The sequence below is a fragment of the Trichechus manatus genome, unplaced genomic scaffold (genome assembly GCF_000243295.1).
Source record: "Trichechus manatus latirostris isolate Lorelei unplaced genomic scaffold, TriManLat1.0 scaffold00046, whole genome shotgun sequence".
Lineage (NCBI taxonomy): Eukaryota > Metazoa > Chordata > Mammalia > Sirenia > Trichechidae > Trichechus > Trichechus manatus.
Genome location: NW_004443982.1, coordinates 6,999,661 through 7,022,040, shown reverse-complemented (window position 1 = coordinate 7,022,040; position 22,380 = coordinate 6,999,661).

The following is a 22,380-nucleotide window of genomic DNA, read 5'->3' as shown; positions in this document are numbered from 1 at the left end:
GACTCTAACCTTTTTTGTTAGCAGCTGAGCACACTGACCATTTGTACAACCCAGGGACTCCATGCCCATTTTAGTGAATGTGATTCACTGATAACTTCATCCCATAACAGGAGTGTAAACATCTTGGAGTCACTAATCATGTCTTATTGTATTCTTTACAATGCCTTGGCCAGTGCTAGACACATAATAATAAAAGTTAAGTCAAAACAGTTATGTATGGGAATACTGACCTTGTATGATTTTAACAAGAAGCCCTGGTGGCACAGCTGTTAAGCATTTGGCTGCTAACCAAAAGGTCAGCAGTTCAAATTCACCAGCCACTCCTTGGAAACCCTATGCGGTAGTTCTACTCTGTCCTATAGGGTCACTATGAATCAGAATTGGCTCAATGGCAATGGATTTATGATTTTAACAACTTCTCTTTGCTAAGTTTTTGTTGCTGTTACTGTTATTTTAAGGCTATTCTCTGCTTGAGCGCTATCCTTTTATGGGGATACCTGGAATGAAAGTATACTGTGGGTATCTATTTAAAAAAATAAACAAACCAGCAAACTAAAAAACCCAGGCAGGCTGAAGCCAGATGTATCACTTTTTGCATGTGCGAAAGGGTGGCATGGGGCACTGTTTGCAAGAGGCAGTTACGCAGTTGTAACCTTCTTATCCGGTCATGTATTTACAATGAATCCTTTGTACCAATAGATCAAAGAACAGCATTTATTGGCCAATATCCATATTTGATTGTAAGGCAAATCAGCACAGATAACACCCAGAGACCAGCTTCAGTTTCCTTTTGCCACACTGGCCCTCTAAAGTAAAATAATTTTTCTAACCTGAAAACAAAATTCTAGAAAGAGAAACTTCTGAAAAATGAGCATTTGTAACTGATGTTAAACCAAAAACAAACAAACAAACAAACTCGTTGCCGTTGAGTTCATTCCGACTCATAGTGACCCTACAGGGCAGAGTACAACTGCCCTATAGGGTTTATGGAGTAGTTCTACAGTTAAGAGGGTCCAACTTGAAAAATTACCCATTGGCTCATGTGAAAACATAACCTAATAAACTACCGTAGAGTGGGAGTGTGTGTGGGTGAGGGAAATAATGGAAGTATAGAAAGAGAGCATGATGAATGAAGTAAACAGAAAGACACATATATGTGTATGTACATAGACCTGTACACAAAAACCCCATTATTTTTATGCTTTCCTTTCGAAAGGCCCCGATAATGTCAAGTAAAAGTGTAACTTATGATTCAATCAGGGCAGTGCTTTGGCTTTGATAAATCAATGTCAGCTAAGTCAATTAGGGTGGGAGTGGCACAAAAAAGATGATAAGCAGCAAATATATTTGTTCAGCGGAAAGACAGAAGTGAGCTCTCACTTTGAGGCGCTGAGTTCAGAGGTTTCAAAGGGCACACAGGAAATGCTTCAACAGCATAAACCTGCACCCCGAGCGTCATTCCAGCAAACTCTCAGCCCTCCACGTGGCTTTATCTGATCTCATGATTCTCTATCTTCAGATCTAAGGCACCCACAAAGAAAAATGGCTTGGTGATAAAATCAGGGGCTCAGGGGTTTCATCACTAGAGACCGGGAGGTGTAGAGATGGAAAGGTAAAAGGCAGCTGGCCAGAGTCTGGTGGGTTCTCCTAAGTTATCGGAGCCTTTATTTGTTGTTTGTTTCTGGTTCTGGATTTACTTATGCATGCACAGTGGCTGTTTTCGTCACAGTTAATAACAAGCTGACTACCAAAATGAAAAACTAGATAGAGCTCTGAATCAGACCTGTAAAACATTACAAACTCATCTCTGTCTCTCAAAAACATATAAAAGACAATGTTTTGGTACTGATGTATATGCACTGAGCCTCAGGTACCCACGTATGCCAAAAAAGGAGAAAAACAGGCATTTAGAGCTATTTTGATTCTTCAAAGTTAAAAAAAAAAAAAGGCACCAATATGAAGTAGTTATAAATTAAATCCAGGAGACTAAATTGTGAGTGCTACTATCTTTCCGACACAAAATAGCATCCACAGAACAAAGAGGTGAAATTTGATGGAAAGTCTTCAGTGAGGAAAAACAATGTTCTTTTCTCTCTGCTACTCTTGTGATTCGCCCTCATTGTGTGGGAATTGGAGGCCCATGGTTAGGAGAATGGAGTGTATATTTTGAGAATAATAGCAAAACAGTTAGAGGCAAAGATATTCTGTGGGAGAAAAGAACATGCTAGATTTATATCAGGTTTAAGAATCAGGTACTTCGGTTAAAATGAAAAGATCTCACAGAAAATTAGTTATGTTAGAGGAGATGGCACCCAAGCTTAAAAACATCCTGACTGTATAAATATTCAGGGGTAAATCAATGCAGGCATCACAGATAATTCACGGGAAGTAGTATATAATCATAGCTGGATATTTTCACAAGTGTTCTCTTAAGAAAAACCATAGAAAATTAGTCATAGAAAAACTAGACACTGATAAACATGTGCCCCACAGAAATGTTCCAGATATAAGGTTTTGCTGCTTTCCTCATTTTCCTGTAACCTGTGAAAAACTCCTCTTTATCACCTATGTGTCAGGTATTGCAAAACTCAAAATGTGCACCTTACTGAGTGACCACTGGTCATAAAGAGAGAAACAAAGCTGTTGACAGTAATGCTGTGGTTTATCACAGGCTGGCACAGGACTGGGCAGTGTTTCATTCTGTTGTACATAGGGTAGTTGTGAGTCGGAACCGACTTGACGGCACCTAACAACAACAACAACATCACAGGCTACACAGAACCGATGTGAACTTCACTTTTTTGATTCGTAGAATTAAATACAAAAAATTTAAACGATAAGTATGGTTCCCCTAATAATTCCTTCCTCTACTTTTCTCTCCTTGGTTTCACTGAGCAAAGACTAGCCTAATACCTCCCTCTGATGGCTCAGGAGTTCCTGGGCCTTTGTTATTAGCCCCAAAGACTTGGAAGAGAGAAGTGGTTTTTTTGCTTGACCATGACTTTTTAATCAGTGCTCTTTGGTCACTCTGTCTAAGCAGGTTCATGTGGAGGAAAGAAAAAAATTAATTTTCCAGAATAATGGGAGTGTCTGAATACAGGGAATTTTCTGGACTGTTGGGACTCAGTAAGGCAGCACTGTGAAGGTACAAAGCAGTGGCCCTTGGGCCAGCACAACTTGTACACATGGCCATGAGGGTCTTGCTTGTTATCTCTCAGAATAAGCAACATGCTAGGGAGGCCTCTATGGAGATCTCAAATCGATGCTCTTCCAGTAACTCTTCATGACAGTCAAACAAAGTCAAGCACAGCACTACTAATGGTGGTGGTTGCTTCTATACCTACATGGCAACAGATTTCACTTTTCTTTATGCAGAGGGTACAGAACAACAGGACACAGGAGCCAACAAGAAACTCTCAGGAACTCAGGGCACAGGCTCAGGTTCATATCACATTACTCCTTTCTCCATCTTCTCCTCTCCCTCAGTCTCTTTTCAGGACCTAAGATCCTAAATGTTGACTCTTTCTTTACCCCACCTCCAAGATACAGTTTTGGTGCTGTAGGGACAGATGTGGTTCATGGGTAACTCTTGATCAAGGGCACTCTTTCTCAGGCCCTTCCTGGAGCTGTTCCTCTCCCATGGCTCCCATCTCCACTTTCTGCTCCCCTGAGCTTCTGAGTCCTCTACTCAGATGGAGGAAGTCAGTCGGCTTCATCAGCGACGGCCTCTGCATCTCAAGGCTGTGCTTGAAGTCCATTTCCTTATTCCAGTGGTACAAGTATTTTAAAGCTCTGCACAACATCGATGCCTTCTCACTGACTGCCTGTCTGTCTGGTCGATAAGCATGTGTTGAGTGGCTGACAGAAGAGTCAACAGGTAAGAGCTGGTACATCGAGTGGGCTCTCAGCTCAGAGGCAGCTGTGCCATGCCCATTTAACAGAGCTTGGCAGCAAGTCTTAACAATCAGTCACAAAAGGAAAGTGCAAAGGGACACAGTCAGCTTCTCTTTGGAGAGTGCCAAGATGCCATCAATCTCTGTCTCAGCCCAGGGAAACCTGGAAAAAGTGCCTCGAGCGGTAAAGGGGGCAGCAGGAAAGTGGGTAATGAGTCAGAAAGGAATGTCTGCTAACCCACACCCACATACCTGCATGCCAGTGTGAAGAGAGCCCTGCACAAATTCCTTTACACATACCAAGGTTTCCATGGCACTTCTGAGGACAGTTTTTCCATATAGGAATCTGCCCTGTGTTTACCAAACAGTAGGTCACTTATTTGCTTTTGGATGGCATTTTGCAGAACCGTGCTGTCACTTTGATTTTTTTTTTTCTGGTGCTTTCTCAGCATCAGCAGCCTTGGCTTTATTCTTTAGATTTGTAGTTGTTAGCTGCCATCAAGTCACCCCCCCTCCACCCCCCAACTCGTGGCAACCCCATGCACAACAGAACAAATTCTGCCTGGTCGTGTGCCATCTGCATGATCAGTTATGAATCAGACCATTGTGATTGATAGGGTTTTCACTGGCTGATTTTCAGAAGTAGATCACCAGGCCTTTCTTCCTGGTCCATTTTAGTCTGGAAGCTCCGCTGAAACCTGTTCAGCATCATAGCAACACAAAAGCCTCCACTGATAAATAGGTAGTGGCTGCCCATGAGGTGCATTTGCCAGGAATGGTACCCGGATCTCCCACATGGAAGGCGAGAATTCTACCACTAAACCACCACTGTCCCCTGTTCATTAGAAAATAGAGCAAAAGTCACTCAGGAGCCCCGCAATCACTGTTCCAGAGGAAAAAGGGGTGGGGTGTCGATAGTAGCCTGGACTAGTGGGTTTGGTGGTTTTGTTTGTGTTTGTTTGTTTTTAAAAACAAGATTACCCAAATTAAAAAACAGATGCTTGCTTGAGATTTCTTATACAACAATATAAAAGAAATTAAATCCAAGAATGTGAATTAATTCTCCAATGTGATTTTGTTTTGAATCTTCGCCTCTTCACTTAGATGCAGGTGTAGGGGGAAGGGTTCCATCGAAAGAACCCAAATTTACTTCTCTTACTTTAGATAACAGGTCAGAGTTAAAACTTTTAAAAAGCTTTACAGGCCCCTTAGATGCAACAGGAAAGAAAAAACATTCTCTAAGCAATCAAATCCACAATATCCATGCTCTTTGTTTACATGATGCAAAACGAGCCCAGGGTAGCCATCAAGATTATGGCATTTGCTGGCCAAAAAAAGCTGGAGCAAGTGAGTTCTCCCTCCCATGCTCCAATTGTAGTGTTTTCTCTTCAGAGTGAGAGGTCTGCCAAATGCTGTGAGACAGAAGAGTGACAAGAGATGGTAAAGGCAGTCTCTTTGTAATCCTTTTCATCTCACCAAAGAACAACCTCAAAAAGATTGTATGCACGTTTATGTGACAGGGAAATAAAGTAGGGTAGAAAATTGTGGAGGTTTGGGAGTCAGCTTTAACCAAAGCTTCTCAAGCCTACACCATTCTCTTCAGTTAAAAAAAGTAAGTGTATGTTGAGGGGTGGGTGCAAGAGTTTAAATGGTGGTGGAGAGACTTCTCTTAAGGCACTGTTTAGAAAGCTGTTTTACTAACTGAGGGACATGCAAATTATGTCCTGTCCAGTTCAATTAACATCCCTACCCACTTGGATAAAAAGAAAAATTGCCTCCATTTGCAATCCATTGCAACAATTCCTTTACTCCATATAAATTTGTGCTTCTTTTTTGAACCAGTTATGACATCTGCCTGGTTCCCTCAGTTACTAGGAGTAAAATAAAATCTTTAACACATGTTCACTTTTATATCTGCATGAGTCATGATTTTTCCTTTTCATGAAAATTATCTTTTAAGTCCCTTGTAAGCTTTCTTACTTCGGTAGCAGTAGAAGGGAACATCTGGAGAAGGCTAGTACCAGCTATCTGATCCACAGGTAAGGGGCAGATGCCTCCCACAAAACAAAACAAAACAAAAAAAAACACCAAACCCATTGCCTTCGAGTCAATTCTGACAAATTGGCAATTGGCTTTTCACAGGGGACATGTCCTTTCTCCCACCCACCTTCCCTCTAACGTCCCAGGTTAACAGCACCATCTACAAACAGGGATTTGGCCACCTTTCAGGAGAAGGCATCTTTCCCATTTTAGAAGGCATTACTTCTGGGTCTTGCACACTTTCCCATGCTCTCAACTTGCAGGTTGCTGCGTGGGAGAGCTGCAGTTTCACCCAGTGGGAAGGGCTGGGTTTCTGTTAGCCTGGCTGCACCCCCCAGCGCTCTGCCTACACACAATGATCGGTGGCATTCCTGGAATTCCAGGCATAGCAGAGAAGCCAAGCTTGGCCCTGCAAATGCCCTTGAGCTGTGGTTCTGACCCTAATGGGGCATTTGTCTTTTCTTCCTTGCCAGAGGTTAGGACCTATTTATGTAAATCCTCAGCCAAGGGTCAATTCATCTTGACCTCCTGGTTTTCATTTCTCTAATTGTCTCAGGTATTTTGTAGACCCCTTGGAAACTCTTCATTCAGTGAAAAGCTTTGGGGTCAGTAAGAATTCAGTTACAAAGGGAGGGGAGGGCCTGGAAGAGTTGAGGAGGCTGCCTTTGAAGTGTTTTAAAAAGCTTTCAGAGGCCACCCAGTTTACAAAGTAAAAATAGCAATGACCTCATGCACCTCATTTTATTCACGGAAAATAAGCTTTCTTGAAATGGTATCTTCAAGAAAGTTTCTTCAAGAAGAAAAGTATCTTCAAGATGTTTCTTAGAGCACATATTGTCCAATTTTCAGCGGTGGTAAGGGCTTGGGGAGGGAGCTATCAGATATTAAGGGCCTATCCAGCAGGTGCTGGCTCCCCAGACAATTGTTCCCATTTAATGGGCCCATGCACCCCTCCAAGATTTGCATTTTAAAAGGGGCCCCACAAAGTGAGAAAATCACTTTATTCCTAACAACTGACCCAGCTTACAGGAATTTCCAGCCACATGGGAAGCCAGTGGGGGGAGATATTTGGGGGTCAGCAGGTCTTTTGATGGCCCTCAAATCATTCCTGATTAAGAGGCTTGTGCTCCAGCCTCCAAGCCATAGTAATAAAGACTTTTAGTGAAGGAATTGCTTGGAAATCAGCCAACTGTTTAACAACCCTGACAGCAAATTTTTCTTTTTCACTAACTCAATTTTTATCTTCTACACCTTAAAAGTTTTTTTAAGTTTTTAAAAACTGTTGAGTTTTTTTCATGCTCCAATTTCAATAGAAAAATGGACAGAATCTTCTCTTTAAAAAACAAACAAAAAACCATTTTTCTTCATTTGCTGTCAACTTTTTATTATGCAAATTTTCAAACATATAGAAAAGTGGAAAGAATAGTACTATGAACACCCTATATACCTGCCACTTAGATTCAACAAATGTTAAGCATTTGGTATACTTGCTTAATCTATATACACAATTATATATATAATCTATTTAAAAGTCAATTGGAGACATCATGACTCTTCATCCCAAATACTTCAGCCTACATCTCCTAATATAAGTGCATTCTCTTACATAACCCTCATAGTATTATCACCCGTAAGAAAATAATAATTCCCTAATATTATTTAATATACCTCCATAATGCCTTACAGCAGTTTCTTTTTTAAACCAGGATCCAATCACAATTCATGCATTTGCTCTCTTTAGTCTTTTGGGACTAGGTCCTCTATTTCTTTCTTTAAAATGAGATAGTCTTTTTGAAGAGACTTTGTAGAACATCCCATATGCTGGATTTGTCTGATTATTGCCTTGTGGTGTTTAACTTATTTCTCTGTCCCCTGAGTTTCCTGTGAACTGGAAGTTAGATCTAGAGGCTTCATCAGATTCAGGTTCAATATTTTTGGCAAGACCACTCCATAGAGTACACTGTGCATTCATACTGTGTGACATCAGGAGTCACATAATGCCAGTGATGTGAAGTGTGATCACTGGGTTAAGGTACTGACAACCAAGCTAAGTTTTTCCCTTTGCAATTAACAAGTAGCTCAAGGGTTGATACTTCGATACTATATAAGTAAGCTGCCTTCATGAATCTGTCACCCAAGTGTTTAAGCATTCTTTGACGGTCCTTGCCTGAACTATTTCCTTGGATGATGACAAAATCATGATTTTGTAAAAAGTCAATTTCAATTCTTAGCTCGCATTCCTCTATGAAGAAGAACCAAATGGGGATGAACTAAAGTTATCCCCAAAAAGTCAGGGTAAGTGCTTAATTCTTTCCTTTAATTACCAATTTTCAGAATGAGATGTTGGTATAAGAGCCATCACCAAGCGCTAAGGAGTTTTTTTTCCCCTACTCTTTTTTGAGTATCATGATGAACTCATGGTTTTAATTTATTCAATGGTTATAAGCAATTGCCGTCATTATTCTTCTTGATGCTTACTTGCCCCAAATTCAACCAGTGGAAGTGCCTTTAAGGTGGCTCCTGCATACTTTTGAAACAACCACAGGTGCTTTCTTTTTTTCTGACATAAGAAGCCTCAGCCTCGAGTTCTACTTTGCTTGCACCAGATCAAGAATAATCCATTTGTCCAATAAGCACTGTTTCTATTTGTTGTTGTGTTGTTATTGTATGCCGTCTAGTCAATTCCGGCTCAAAGTGACCCTGTAGGATAGACTAGAACTGGCCCATAAGGTTTCCTAGGCTGAAATCTTTACGGAAGATCTTTCTCCCGTGGAGCCACTGGGTGAGTGGGAACAGCCAACCTTTCGGTTAGCCGTGGATGCTTAAGTATTGTGCTACCAGGGCTCCTTGTTTCTATTTACTAGGGAATTATATTTAGAAACCAAGATCTGGGATCAAGATATGCATATTGTTGCTGGGATGCCATTGCTTCTATACCAGAGCAGTGAACAGCACTAGAAATATACAGGGACAGCTTCATGGGCATGCAAACAATGCATGATATCCTTCTCCAGGCACTGGTCCCTCCTGATAATTTGTTCAAAGTATCTAAGATGAAGTCTTGCCATCCTTGATTCCAAGGAGCATTCTGGTTTTACTTCTTCCAAGACAGATTTATTCATTCTTCTGGCAGTCCGTGGTATATTCAATATTCTTCGCCAACACCATAATTCAACGGCATCAATTCTTCTTTGGTCTTCCTTATTCAATGTCCAGCTTTCACATGCATATGAGGCAATTGAAAACACCAAGGCTTGGGTCAGGCACATCTTAGTCCTCAAAGTGACATCTTTGCTTTTTAACACTTTAAAGAAGTCTTTTGCAGCAGATTTGACCAATGCAATACATCAATTGATTTCTTGACTGCTGCTTCCATGGGCATTGACTGTGGATCTAAGTAAAATGAAATCCTTGACAACTTCAATATCTTCTCCATTTATCATTATTTTGCTTATTGGTCCAGTTGTGAGGATTTATGTTTTCTTTATGTTGAGGTGTAATCCATACTGAAGGCTGTAGTCTTTGACCTTCATTAGTAAGTGATTAAAGTCATCTTCACTTTCAGCAAGCAAGGTTGTGTCATCTGCATATGTTAATGAGTCTTTTTCCAATCCTGATGCCATGTTCTTCTTCATATAGTCCAGCTTCTCTGATTATTTACTCAGCATACAGACTGATAATTATAGTGAAATGATACAACCCTGACGTGCACCTTTCCTGATTTTAAACCATGCAGTATCCCCTTGCTCTGTTTGAACAACTTCCTCTTGGCCTATGTACAGGTTTCGCATGAGCACAATTAGGTGTTCTGGAAGTCCCATTCTTCGAAATGTTGTCCATACTGTGTTATGATCCATACAGTTGAATGCTTTTGCATACTTAATAAAACACAGGTAAACATCTTTCTGGTGTTGGTATTCTCTGTTTTCAGCCAAGATCCATCTGACATCAGTAATGATATCCCTTGTTTCATGTTCTCTTCTGAATTTGGCTTGAATTTCTGGCAGTTCCCTGCCGAAGTACTGCTGCAACCGCTTCTGAATGACCTTCAGCAAAATTTTACTTGTGTGTGATATTAATATAGTTCGATAATTTCTACATTTTTTGGATCACCTTACTTTGGAATGGGCACAAATATGGATCTCTTCCAGTTGGTTAGCCAGGTAGCTGTCTTCCAAATCTCTTGGCATAGATGAGTGAGCACCTCCAGCATTGCATCAGTTTGTTGAAACATCTCAATTGGTATTCCTTAGTTCCTGGAGCCCTGTTTTTCACCAATGCTTTCAGTGAAGCTTGAACTTTTTCCTTCAGTACCATGGGTTCTTGATCATATGCTACCTTGTGAAATGGTTGAACATCGTCCAATTCTTTTTGGTACAGTGACTCTGTGTATTCCTTCCATCTTCTTTTGATACTTCCTGCATTATTCAATATTTTGCCCATAGAATCCTTCAATATAGCAACTTGGGCTTGATTTTTTTCTCAATTCTTTCAGCTTGAGAAATGCTGAGCATGTTCTTCCCTTTTGGTTTTCTAACTCCAGGTTTTTGCACATTTTCATTACAATACTTTGCCTTCTCAAGCCGCCCTTTGAAATCTTCTGTTCAGCTCTTTTACTTCATCATTTCTTCCATTTGCTTTAGCTACTGTATGTTCAACAGCGAGTTTCAGAGTCTCTTCTGTCATCCATTTTGGTCTTTTCTCTCTTCCCTGTCTTTTTAATGGACTTTTGCTTTCTTCATGTATGATGTCCTTGATGTCATCCCACAACTCGTCTGGTCATTAGTATAGTGTTTAATGCATCAATTCTATTCTTGAGATAGTCTCTAAATTCAGGTGGGGTATACTCAAGGTCGCACTTTGGCTCTCTTTGACTTGCTCTAATTTTCTTCAGCTTCAGCTTGAACTTGCATATGAGCAACTGATGATCTGTTCTGCAGTTGGTCCCTGGCCTTGTTCTCACTGATGATATTGAGCTTCTCCATCAACTCTTTGCACAGATGTAGTCTATCTGATTCCTGTCTATTCCATCTGGTGAGGTCCATGTATATAGTTGCCATTTATGTTGTCAAAAAAAGGTATTTGCAATGAAGAAGTCATTGGTCTTACAAAATTCTATCATGCGATCTCCAGCGTTGTTTCTATCACCAGGGCCATATTTTCCAACTACTGGTCCTTCTTTGTTTCCAACTTTTGCATTCCAACCACCAGTAATTATCAATCCATCTTGATTGCATGTTTGATCAATTTCAGACTGGAGAAGTTTGTAAAAATCTTCAATTTCTTCATCTTTGGCATTAGTGGTTGGTGTATAAATTTGAATAATAGTCGTATTAACTGGTCTTCATTGTAGGCATATGGAGGTTATCCTATTACTGACAGCATTGTACTTCAGGATAGATCTGGAAATGTTCTTTTTGACAATGAATGTGACGCCGTTCCTCTTCAATTTGTCTGTCAGTTTGTCGTACTGTGGTGGCTTGCGTGTTGCTGTGATGCTGGAAGCTATGCCACAGCTATTTCAAAAAGCAGCAGGATCGCCCATGGTGGACAGGTTTCAGCAGAACTTCCAGATTAAGACAGACTAGGAAGAAGGACCTGGAGATCTACTTCTAAAAACTTGGTCAGTGAAAACCTTATGAATAGCAGCGGAACATTGTCTGACATAGTGCCGGAAGATGAGGCCCTTAGGTTGGAAGGCACTCAAAAGATGGCTGGGGAAGAACTGCCTCCTCAAAGTAGAGTCGAACTTAATAACATGGGTGAAATAAAGCTTTCAGGACCTCCATTTGCTGATGTGGCACAACTCAAAATGAGAAGAAACAGTTACAAACATCCATTAATAATCAGAATGTGGAACGTACAAAGTATAAATCTAGAAAAATTGAAAGTTGTCAAAAATGAAATGGAACACTTGCATTAGTGAGCAAGGCATTAGTGAGCTGAAATAGACTGGTATTGTCCATTTTGAATCGGGCAGTCATATGGTCTACTGTGTCAGGAATGATATATCTTGAGATCATATTAAAAATTCCCATTCAAATTTAATATTACAGGATTTTTCCCAAATATTGATTTTATACATATACTTATTTTCTCATGCAATGAAAATTTTGGTTCCTAGTATCATTAACATAATTACTTATTTGCTTTATCCTGTAATATATCCATATACGTAAGTTTAAAAAGTTTAATACCAATGTTACCATAAACAATAAAACTACCAAGTGTTGTTTAAGATTTCTTTTCAGTACTTTTTTACTTCAGTACAGTCTGGATACTGTGTTCATAAGTTATTTGAAATAATTCTTTTCTCTGTTCAATTCTGTTCCCTTTGATATACAGTTTAATTCACTTGTTTTCAGTTTTAAGCTTTGTTTTGTCTTCTTTTTTATTTATTTTTCTTTTTTGAATGTTAAACATTTGATATATTTCAAAAAGTTAACATTATAAATAAAGGCATTCTCAGAAAAATCCTTCTCTGATTTCTATCCTCTCCTCTTAACCTCATCCATGCCCTCTATAAGTAACAATTTGTATTAGTTTCTGGTTATTTTTCTAGTATTATTGGGAGAAAAACTAGCATATATATATATATCCTCATTTCCCTCCTTCATGTATAAAAAATAGGACACTATATACATGCCCTGCATCTTTCTCTTTTTATTCAGCAAAATATTCTCGCTACCAGTACATAGGTATCTATTCATTCTTTTTATACAACTATGTAGTACTTTGCAGCCCTGGTGGTGCAGTGATTAAGAGCTATGGCTGCTAACCAAAAGGTCAACAGTTCGAGTCCACCAGCCACTCCTTGGAAACCCTATGGGGCAGGTCTACTCTGTCCTATAGGGTCGCTATGAGTCGGAATCAACTCGACGGCAACAGGTTTGGTTTTTTTGGTTTTATATAGTACTTGATTAAGGAGTTGCTGGGTGGCACAAACAGTTAAGTGCTCAACTACTTATCGATAGGTTGGTGGTTTGAACCCACCCAGAGGCACCTCAAAAGAAAGGCCTGGCATTCTGCTTCCTAGGATCACAGCCCCTATAATCACATGGAGCACAGTTCTACTGTGCACACATGGGGTCATGTGTTTTTGTTGTTGTTGTTTTTTATAGTATTTCATTATGAGGGTATACTTTAGTTTATTCAAGAATTCCTCATTGGTGGACATTTCAGAACTTCCAGTCTTTTATGATCAAAAATAATTCCACAATAAATAACCTTGTGCATTTATTATTTTATAATTACAGAGGTATATCTTCAGGGTAAATTCCTAGATGTGGGATTACTGGGTCATGGGGTACATGCATCTGTAATTTTGTTAGATATTGCCAAATCCTCCCCCACCCCCCGCCATGGGAATTGTACCATTTTATACTCCCACTGGCAATATATGAGAGTGCTTGTTCCTCCACAGGCCTGTCAACAGTGCTTTGTCAAACTTTGGGATTTTGGCCAATCTGATTTGTGTAAAATGGTAACAGTGTAGTTTTAATTGGCATTTCTATTATTGTGAGTGAAAATAATCATCTTTTCAAATGTTCGTTTGCATTTCTTTGTGAATTGTCTGTGCCTTTTGACCATTTTAATATCAAGGTTTTAGTCTTTCTCTTCTTAATTGTTATCTTTATTTATTACGGACACTGATCTTTTGTCTGTCATATAAATTTTAAATATTTTCTCAAGGTTTGTCATTTTACATTTGTTTATGATTATGTGCTTTCAACATAGATTAATTTATTACCCTTTTATTTATTGATTCTGAATTTTAAATCCTAGTTTGGAAAGCTTTCTCTACTCTCATGTTAAAAAGAAATACAGGAGACTTCAGTTCTGGCCCCATTCTTCCCAGGTCCTTACCCTTACAATGAAAAAACCCTGGATATAACACAACAAACAAGCATAGGAAGACTCTGAAAGGTGGAAAGAAAAAAGCAGGCTGCCTGGAGACCTTAGGACTTGAGGAAAAACACATCAGAGAGTTCTCTCGGTTTCCTTATATTGCCTCCCATATATCTCAGACAAGGCACTGCAGAAGCCTTCAACCCAGAACCACCAACAGGCACACAAAAAAAGCTCCAAGAAAAAAAAAAAAAGCCTGTTCCCCTAGTAAAAGGACTGGGCAAGGGTGGCGTAACAGAAAACCTTTGGCAATAAGTGCCATACTCCAGCCAAACACTAGTGAAAAACCGCACCCCTCCCCTCTGTTGTTTTGGTGGGTAGGGGGCAGCAGAGAGTTGATCGTCCACCGCACCCTCCTACCCCCACCTTGTAGAAGCAGGTGGTGGTGCTTAGATTCTCAAACCAAGTGGTATTGGCCAGGCTAAGTGAGGAGCTGATCTTCCACCCCCACGTGGAGGAAGCAGGCAGTGCTCTGCTTCCTTTACTAGGATTGCGTCAGTGAGGCTGTGTAGCAAAACCTTCCAGCCCCTTCCCTGCAAATACTGGCGATGCTTGCGAGGCTGAGTGGAGAGCTGCCCAGTGGAAGCAGACAGTTCTCTGATTCCCCTGCCAGAGTAGTGTCAGCAGGTTCCAGCAGCAAGCTGAGCCTCCACCCACACCAGGCAGCAGAGAGAGATCTACCTTCCTCCAAGTGTTAGCAGGGCCCAGAGGTGGGGAGCTGAGTATCCACTACCACCTGGTATCAACGAGACTGAACAAGGTGCTGCAAGTCAAGTCTAGTCAGCACTCCATTCTCTCCCACCTATGGTGTCAGTGGGGCCTAGTGGGGACCTGAACCTGCACATCAACCCGGAAGCAACATGACTGAACAAGGCAGTGTGAAGCAAGGCTAGCCTAGCTAGTCGGCACTTCTGTTCCCCCTCATCCTCTGGTGTCAGTGGGACCCAGTGAGGAGCTGAACATCTGACAGCAATGAGACTGAACAAGGCAGTGCGAAGCAAGGCTGGTAGGCACTCTTGTTCCCCTCTCCCCCCAGTATCAGCAGGGCCCAGTGAGGAGCTGAGCTTTCCACATCACTGACATTGATGAGGTACTATAATGTGGAGTTGTTGACACTTGGTTTACTCCTTTCCCCTAGTGTTAGCGTGGCAAGTGGGGATTGATACCATCCTCACCCAGCATCAATGAGGCAGCAGGTAGCGGCAGGTGGAGTTTATTGGCACTCAGCTTTTCCCCTCAGCAGGGCCCAGCACAAGAGCAGAGCTTCTGCCTCCACCCTGCATCAAAAAAGTGGGGTGAGTCAACCTTCCACTTCCCCCCTTACTGGTAGCAGTGGGGACCAATGGGGAGCTAAGCATATACCCCTACTAGGAAGCAGCAAGGTGATGTAGTCAGTGCCCCTCTTTTTCAGGAAGGTGTCAGTGGTGCTGAGAGGGAAGCTGAACTTCTACCCTACACTTCCACAATGAAGCAGTGACAGTCAGTGCCAATTTTTGCCGAGGTGGTGTCATGGGGGACCAGAGAAGAGCTGAACATATACACCCACTCAGCCCTCCTGCTATGCCTCAACAGGGAGACTGCCTGCTAACATTAATTAATTGGATCCAGAGTCTCATAATATAGTATCAAAAATATTATTATAAAGAATTCTTAGACTTAACACCAAAAGTATGATCTATAAAAAGGATATTGATAAATTGAACCTCATCAAAATTGTAAACTTTTGCTCTGTGAAAGACCCTGTTAAGAAGGTGAAAAGATAAGCAACAGACTGAGAGAAAATATTTGCAAACCTGAAAAAAGACTAGTATTTGAATATTTAAAGAACTCTCGAACTCAACAGTTAAAAAAATAAAATAAAAAATCCATGAGAAAATGGTCAAAAGACCTGAAACAGAGATTTCACGAAAGAGGATATACGAATGGCAAAGAAGTGCATGAAAAGATGTTCAACATCATTAGCCATCAATAAAATGCAAATTTAAACCACAATGAAATATCACTACACACCTGTAACAATGACTATAATAAAAAATAGGGACACCTAATGCTTGTGAGGATTCCAAGAAACTGTTAAATTCTAAGAACTCTTTACCTAGCCCCAGATCATGAAGATTTTCGTGTACATTTTTTTCTAAAAGCGGTATAGTTTTACACAATACATTTAAGTCCGTGGTCCATTTTGAATTAAGTTTTTTTGTATAAGGTGTGAGATTTAGGTCAAAGTTCTTTTTTTTTTCTTTTTGCCTGTGAAATGTCCACTTGCTTCAGTACCATTTGTTAAAAAGCCTAACCTTCCTCCACTGAGTTGCTTTTCTATCTTTTTTCAAAAATCCTACATTGCTGATAGGAATGGAAAATGGTCCAGCTACTCTCTAAGAGTGCAGTACTTTCTTAGAAAACCAAGCGTGCACTTACTATGTTGTTGTTGCTGTTAGGTGCTGTGGAGTCAATTTTAGACTCATAGCGACCCCATGTGACAGAGTAGAACTGCCACATAGGGTTCCCTAGGCTGTAATCTTTATGGAAGCAGATTGCCAGGTCTTTCTCCCATGGAGCAGCTGGGTGAGTTCAAACCATCAACCTTTTGGTTAGCAGCTGAGTGCTTAACCGTTGTGCCACCAGGGGCCCATGCACTTACAATACAACCAGCAATTGAACTGTTGAGCATTTATCTCAGAGAAAGGAATACTTATGTTTGCATGAAAACCTATACATGAATGTTCATATCAGCTTTATTCATAATAGCCAAAAGCTGGAAACAACTTAAATGTCTTTCAAAGGGTGAATGGTTAAACAGGCTGTGGTACACCCATGCCATGGAATATGACTCAGCAATAAAAAGTAACACACTATTGATACAGGAACAACTTGGATGGATCTAAAGGCAATTATGCTGAGTGAAACATGCCAATCCAAAAGGTCACATACTGTATGATTCCATGTATATAATATTCTTGAAATGACAAAATCATAGAAATGGAAAACAAATTAGTAGTAGCCAGGGGAAAGGGATGGGAAACAGAAGAGGATAAGAGAGATAGGCATAGATATAAAAGGGCAACATGAAGGATCCTTGAGGTGATTAAAGTATTCTGTATCTTGTCTGTATCAATGTCAGTATCCTAGTTGCAATATTGTACCATAGTTTTGCAGGATGTTATCATTGGGGGAACTGGGTAAAGCATACACATGATCTCTGTATTACTTCTTACAGCTGCATATGAATCTACAATTATCTCAAAATTAAAAAAAAGAATCCACACATGTTTTCATCTATTATTTGTGTTTGTGTTTTAAATTTAAATCTTTAATTCATTTACTAATTAACCTCATAATCTCTTGAACTTATTTTGCATCACACAATTCTGTGACAACCGTGTCTTCCCCAGCCAAACCTTTCTACATTGGGTCAAATAATTCTGGTATTTTCAGCTTCTCTTCTCCACTTTCCACCCTTTAACCACCCCTTAACCAAGCTCTATGAAGACAGTATACCTTTGAAGAAAAGACAGAAATTCTAACAGCCACAAAATGAATGCATAACACATAAACATCAACAACAATGACAACAACAAGAAAAATTACGATGATTAATTGATGGCTAGTAATTTTAGTTAATTATGTCATTTAATCTTGTATCAACACTGTAGGAAATGTAGTATTAGTCCAATTTTACAGATGAGAAATTAAATCTTGGAAAGATGTTAAATAATTAAGCCAAAATCACACCTTTATGATGGAGTAACTATAAGCATGCTGGTACATTTGGCATAGGAGTTTATGTTCTTTCCTCTGGGAAGAACTGCACTGAGTTCAGGAACTCCCATTGGAAAATAGAAGGCCTTACTGTTGGTCCAGACATTGTCTTGTCCTAGGTCCCAGAAATAGAATATCAGACTCTGGCCCTGAGACTTTAAAAAGAAATGAAAATTTATAAACAAAATGAACACCTTATGGATCAAGTAGGTGCAATCCTTGTGTGCACTTACACATTATCCAGTCCAGTGTCATTCAGACTTTTTTGAACCATATAAACCATGATAAAAATATTTTAAATACATTTTGTACTGTGGCCCATTACATACATACATATATTTATAACTCTGGGCAAAAGTTTTGCAAATTAATTCTGATCTTCCCATGTGCAATGTAGTCTGACATTTTCTAATCTGTTCTATTTTATTTTATTCTGTTCTTTTTAATTAAAAGCCTGCTAGTTACTCTCACTAAATTGGTTTTAAGAACTGTTCTTTAAGACTCATTGTTTGAAAATCACAGGATTAGCACAATGTTTTAATTTGTGTGAAGTCAGCTGTGATTGTCAAAATTTTTTGTACATTCCACCACTATTCTCCAAACCCTATCCCCTACTACCCCCCACACATGTATTTCAATTTCACTTAGATCCACTTACTCTTAGTTTCAATCCTTAATTCCTCTATTTCTGTCAACTGCTTAGTAAACTCTGGCACCGTTTCTTCTATAACAAATAGAAAATTGCCATCTAATTGTTGAAGGAGGACAATGCAGGCCTACAGTTAGCATCCTTCCTCCCAGTTCTTTCTTTCTCCTCCTCCTGCCCCCCAATTCCTCCTTTCTAACTTTCTGATGCAGTTTCGCTTACCAGCATTTTATCAGGAACTGTCTGTCCTTTCATAGAATCTTTAAACAATCTTCCTGAAGTGGTATTGCATTCTGTATATCTGATTACTTCTTTTACAGAAGTTTGAAGATCAGGGTTCTAGATGCAGCTTGGTCTTATACTAGCTGTGTGACCTTTATCATGCCACTTCTCTAAGTTTAAGTTATCTTAACCACAGCATGAATATGATCAAATGTTCCCTGACAATTTCATTGAGTTGTCTTGAGTTTCGATGAAGAAAATACAGCTGATCACAGGCTCCTTGCTTCTACACCTCTCTCCTTCTGTCCATTCTCAACTCACCAACTACCTCCTGTTAAAACTCAGTCAGTCATGAAAAGGAAATCAAGAAAACAATACCATTTACAATAGCCTCCAAAAGGATAAAATACCTAGGAATATATCTAACCAAGGACATAAAAGACTTAAACAAGGAAAACTACAAAACATTGCTGCAAGAAACCAAAAGAGACCTACACATAAATGGAAAAACATACCATGCTCACGGATAGGAAGACTTAACATTGTGAAAATGTCAATACTACCCAAAGCCATCTATAGATATAATGTAGTCCTGATCCAAATCCCAGCAACATTCTTTACCAAAATGGAAAAACTAATCTCCAACTTTATATAGACAGGAAAGATGCCCTGAATAGCTAAAGCATTATGAAGAAGAAAAACAAAGTAGGAGGCCTCACACTGCCCAATCTCAGAACTTACTGTACAACCATGGTAGTCAAAACAGCCTGGTACTGGTACAATAACAGACACATAGACCAATGGAACAGAATTGAGAACCCAGAAGTAAATCTATCCAGCTATGGATAGTTGATCTTTGACAAAGGGTTGAAGTCCATTCCATGGGGAAGAGATAGTCTCTTTATCAAATTGTTGTTGTTAGGTGCCATCGAGTCGATTCCGACCCATAATGATACTATAGGACAGAGTAGAACTGACCCATAGGGTTTCCAAGGAGCAGCTGGTGGATTTGAACTGCTGACCTTTTGGTTAGCAGCTGAGCTCTTACCCATTATGCCACCAGGGCTTCCTTTAACAAATAGTGATGGCAAAACTGGATATCCATTTGCAGAAAAATGAAACAGGATCCATACTTCACATCATACAGAAAAACTAATTCAAAATGAATCAAAGACCTAAATGTTAAACCCAAAACTATAAAGTTCTTGGGAAATATCATAAGGACAAAGTTAGGAGTCCTAATATATGGCATAAATACACTATCAAACATAACTAAAAATGCACAAACAGCAGAAAATAAACTAGATAACTTGGACCTCCTAAAAGTTAAATACTTACGCTTATCAAAAGACTTTACCAAAAGAATAAAAAGAGAAGCTATAGACTGGGAAAAAGGTTTTGGCAACAACATATCTAACAAGAGTCTAATCTCTAAAATATATAGAAACTTCAACACCTCATCAACAAAAAGGCAAACAACCCAATCAAAAAATGTGCAAAGGACATGAGCAGACACTTCACCAAAGAAGACATTCAGGCAGCTAACAAACAATGAAGAGATGCAAATCAAAACTACAATGTGATACCACCTCACCCCTGCAAAAATGACATTGATCAAAAAAATAGAAAAAAACAAATGCTGGTGAGGTTGTGGGGAGATTGGAACTCTTATACACTGTTGGTGGGATTGTAAAATAGTACAACCACTCTCTTAGTTATCTAGTGCTGCTATAACAGAAATACCACAAGTGGATGGCTTTAACAAAGAGAAATTTATTCTCTCACAGTCTAGTAGGATGCGAGTCCAAATTCAGGGTGTCAGCTCCAGGGGAAGGCTTTCTCTGTCAGCTCTGGAGGAAAGTCCTTCATCAATCTTCCCCTGGTCGAGGAGCTTCTCTGCACAGGAACCCCAGGTCCAAAGGACATGCTCTGCTCCCGGTGCTGCTTTCTTGGTGGTATGAGATCCCTCACTCTCTGCTCACTTCCCTTTCCTTTTATCCTTGTAAGATAAAAGGTGGTACAGGCCACACCCCAGGGAAACTCCTTTAACATTGGATCAGGGATGTGACCTGAGTCAGGGTGTTATATCCCACCCTAATCCTCTTTAACATAATCTAATCTTACCTCATTAACCACAGGCAGAGATTAGGGATTTACAAGACATAAGAAAATTACATGAATCACAAAATGGAGGACAACTACGCATTACTGAGACTCATGGCCTTGCCAAACTGACACACATATTTTTGGGGGACATAATTCAATCCATGACAACCACTATGGAAAATGGTATGGCACTTCCTCAAAAAGCTAGAAATAGAAATACCATATGATCCAGCAATCCCACTCCTAGGTATGTATCTTAGAGAATATAAGAGGAGTGATGTGAACAGACATATGCACACCCATATTCACAATAGCAAAAAGATAGAAACAACCTAAGTGCCTAACAACAGATGAGTGGATAAACAAAGTGTGGTACATACATACAATGGAATACTACGCAACGATAAAGAATAATGATGAGTCTGAGAAACATCTAACATGGGTGAATCTGGAGGACATTATGCTGAGTGAAATAAGTCAAACACAAAAGGACAAATAGAATGGGAAAAAAAATGTAAAACAAAACCCAAATTCATAAGAAAGATTAGACTTACTGGACTGATAGAGACTGGAGGAACCCCCAAGACAATCGCCCGAAGACACCCTTTTAACCTGGTACTGAAGCCACTCCCAGAAATCACCTTTCAGCCAAATAATAGATTGGCCTATAAAATAAACACTGACACCCGTGAGGAATGTGCTTCTTAGAACAATCAACTATACAAGATCAAACAGGCAACATTTGCCCAAAAGCAAAGATGAGAAGGCAAGGAGGGGCAGAGAAACTGGAGGAACAGAAACGAGGCAGACAGGGTGGAAATGGGGAGAGTGCTGACACATAGCAGGGATAGCAACCAATGTCATGGAACAAATTGTGTATAAATTGTTGAATGGGAAACTAATTTGCTGTGTAAACTTTCACCTAAAACACAATAAAAATAAATATTTAAAAAGAACTTAAAAAAAAACTGTCAATCAACAACAAAAAGACAATCAACCCAATTTAAAAAATGGGCAAATGACATGAATAGACACTTCACCAAAGAGGACTTTTAAGCGACCAACAAACACATGGAAAGATGTTTGCAATCTTTAGCCATTAGAGAGATGCAAATCAAAACTACAATGAGATATCAGCTCATCCCTGCTAAAATGGCAATTATCAAAAAAACAGGTAACAGCAAATGCTGGCAAAGATGTGGGGAGATGGGAACTCTTGAGTTGTCTAATTCTGAGATTTTATTCTTAATCTTCTTGATATCTGATTGCTGTCTCTCTATAGATTCTTGCAGCCTGTTAAATTTGTCATTTTGCTCTTTTCTAATCTTTTTAATTTCCTCTATTGCGTGGTCCACGTTTTGATTAATTACCTTCCTAATCTCTTGAAGAGTTCTGTATATTAATCTTTTCTATTCTGCCTCTGGTAATTCCAAGAAATTTTCCTCCTCTGGAAAATTTTCCTCTGGAAAATTTCTAGATTCTTTATTTTGGGAGCTTGCTGAAGCCATCATGGACTGCCTCTTTATGTGAGTTGATATCGACTGTTGTCTCTGAGCCATCAATAAGTTATTATATTTATTTATTTTATGTTTGCTTACTGTGTCCTAGCTTCTTGTTTTGTTTTGGTATGCCCAAATAGGCTGCTCATGTAAGCTAGTTTGATTATTGGCACCTTTGAAGCAAGAATGTCCTGTCACCAGGTAGTTAGATCTGTTACTAGGTATGTGAGCTCAGGAGTCCACCCACTCCTCCTGTATGGATTCAGCTCAGGTCCCCAGGTAGATAGCCACCAAGTGTGTGTTGCAG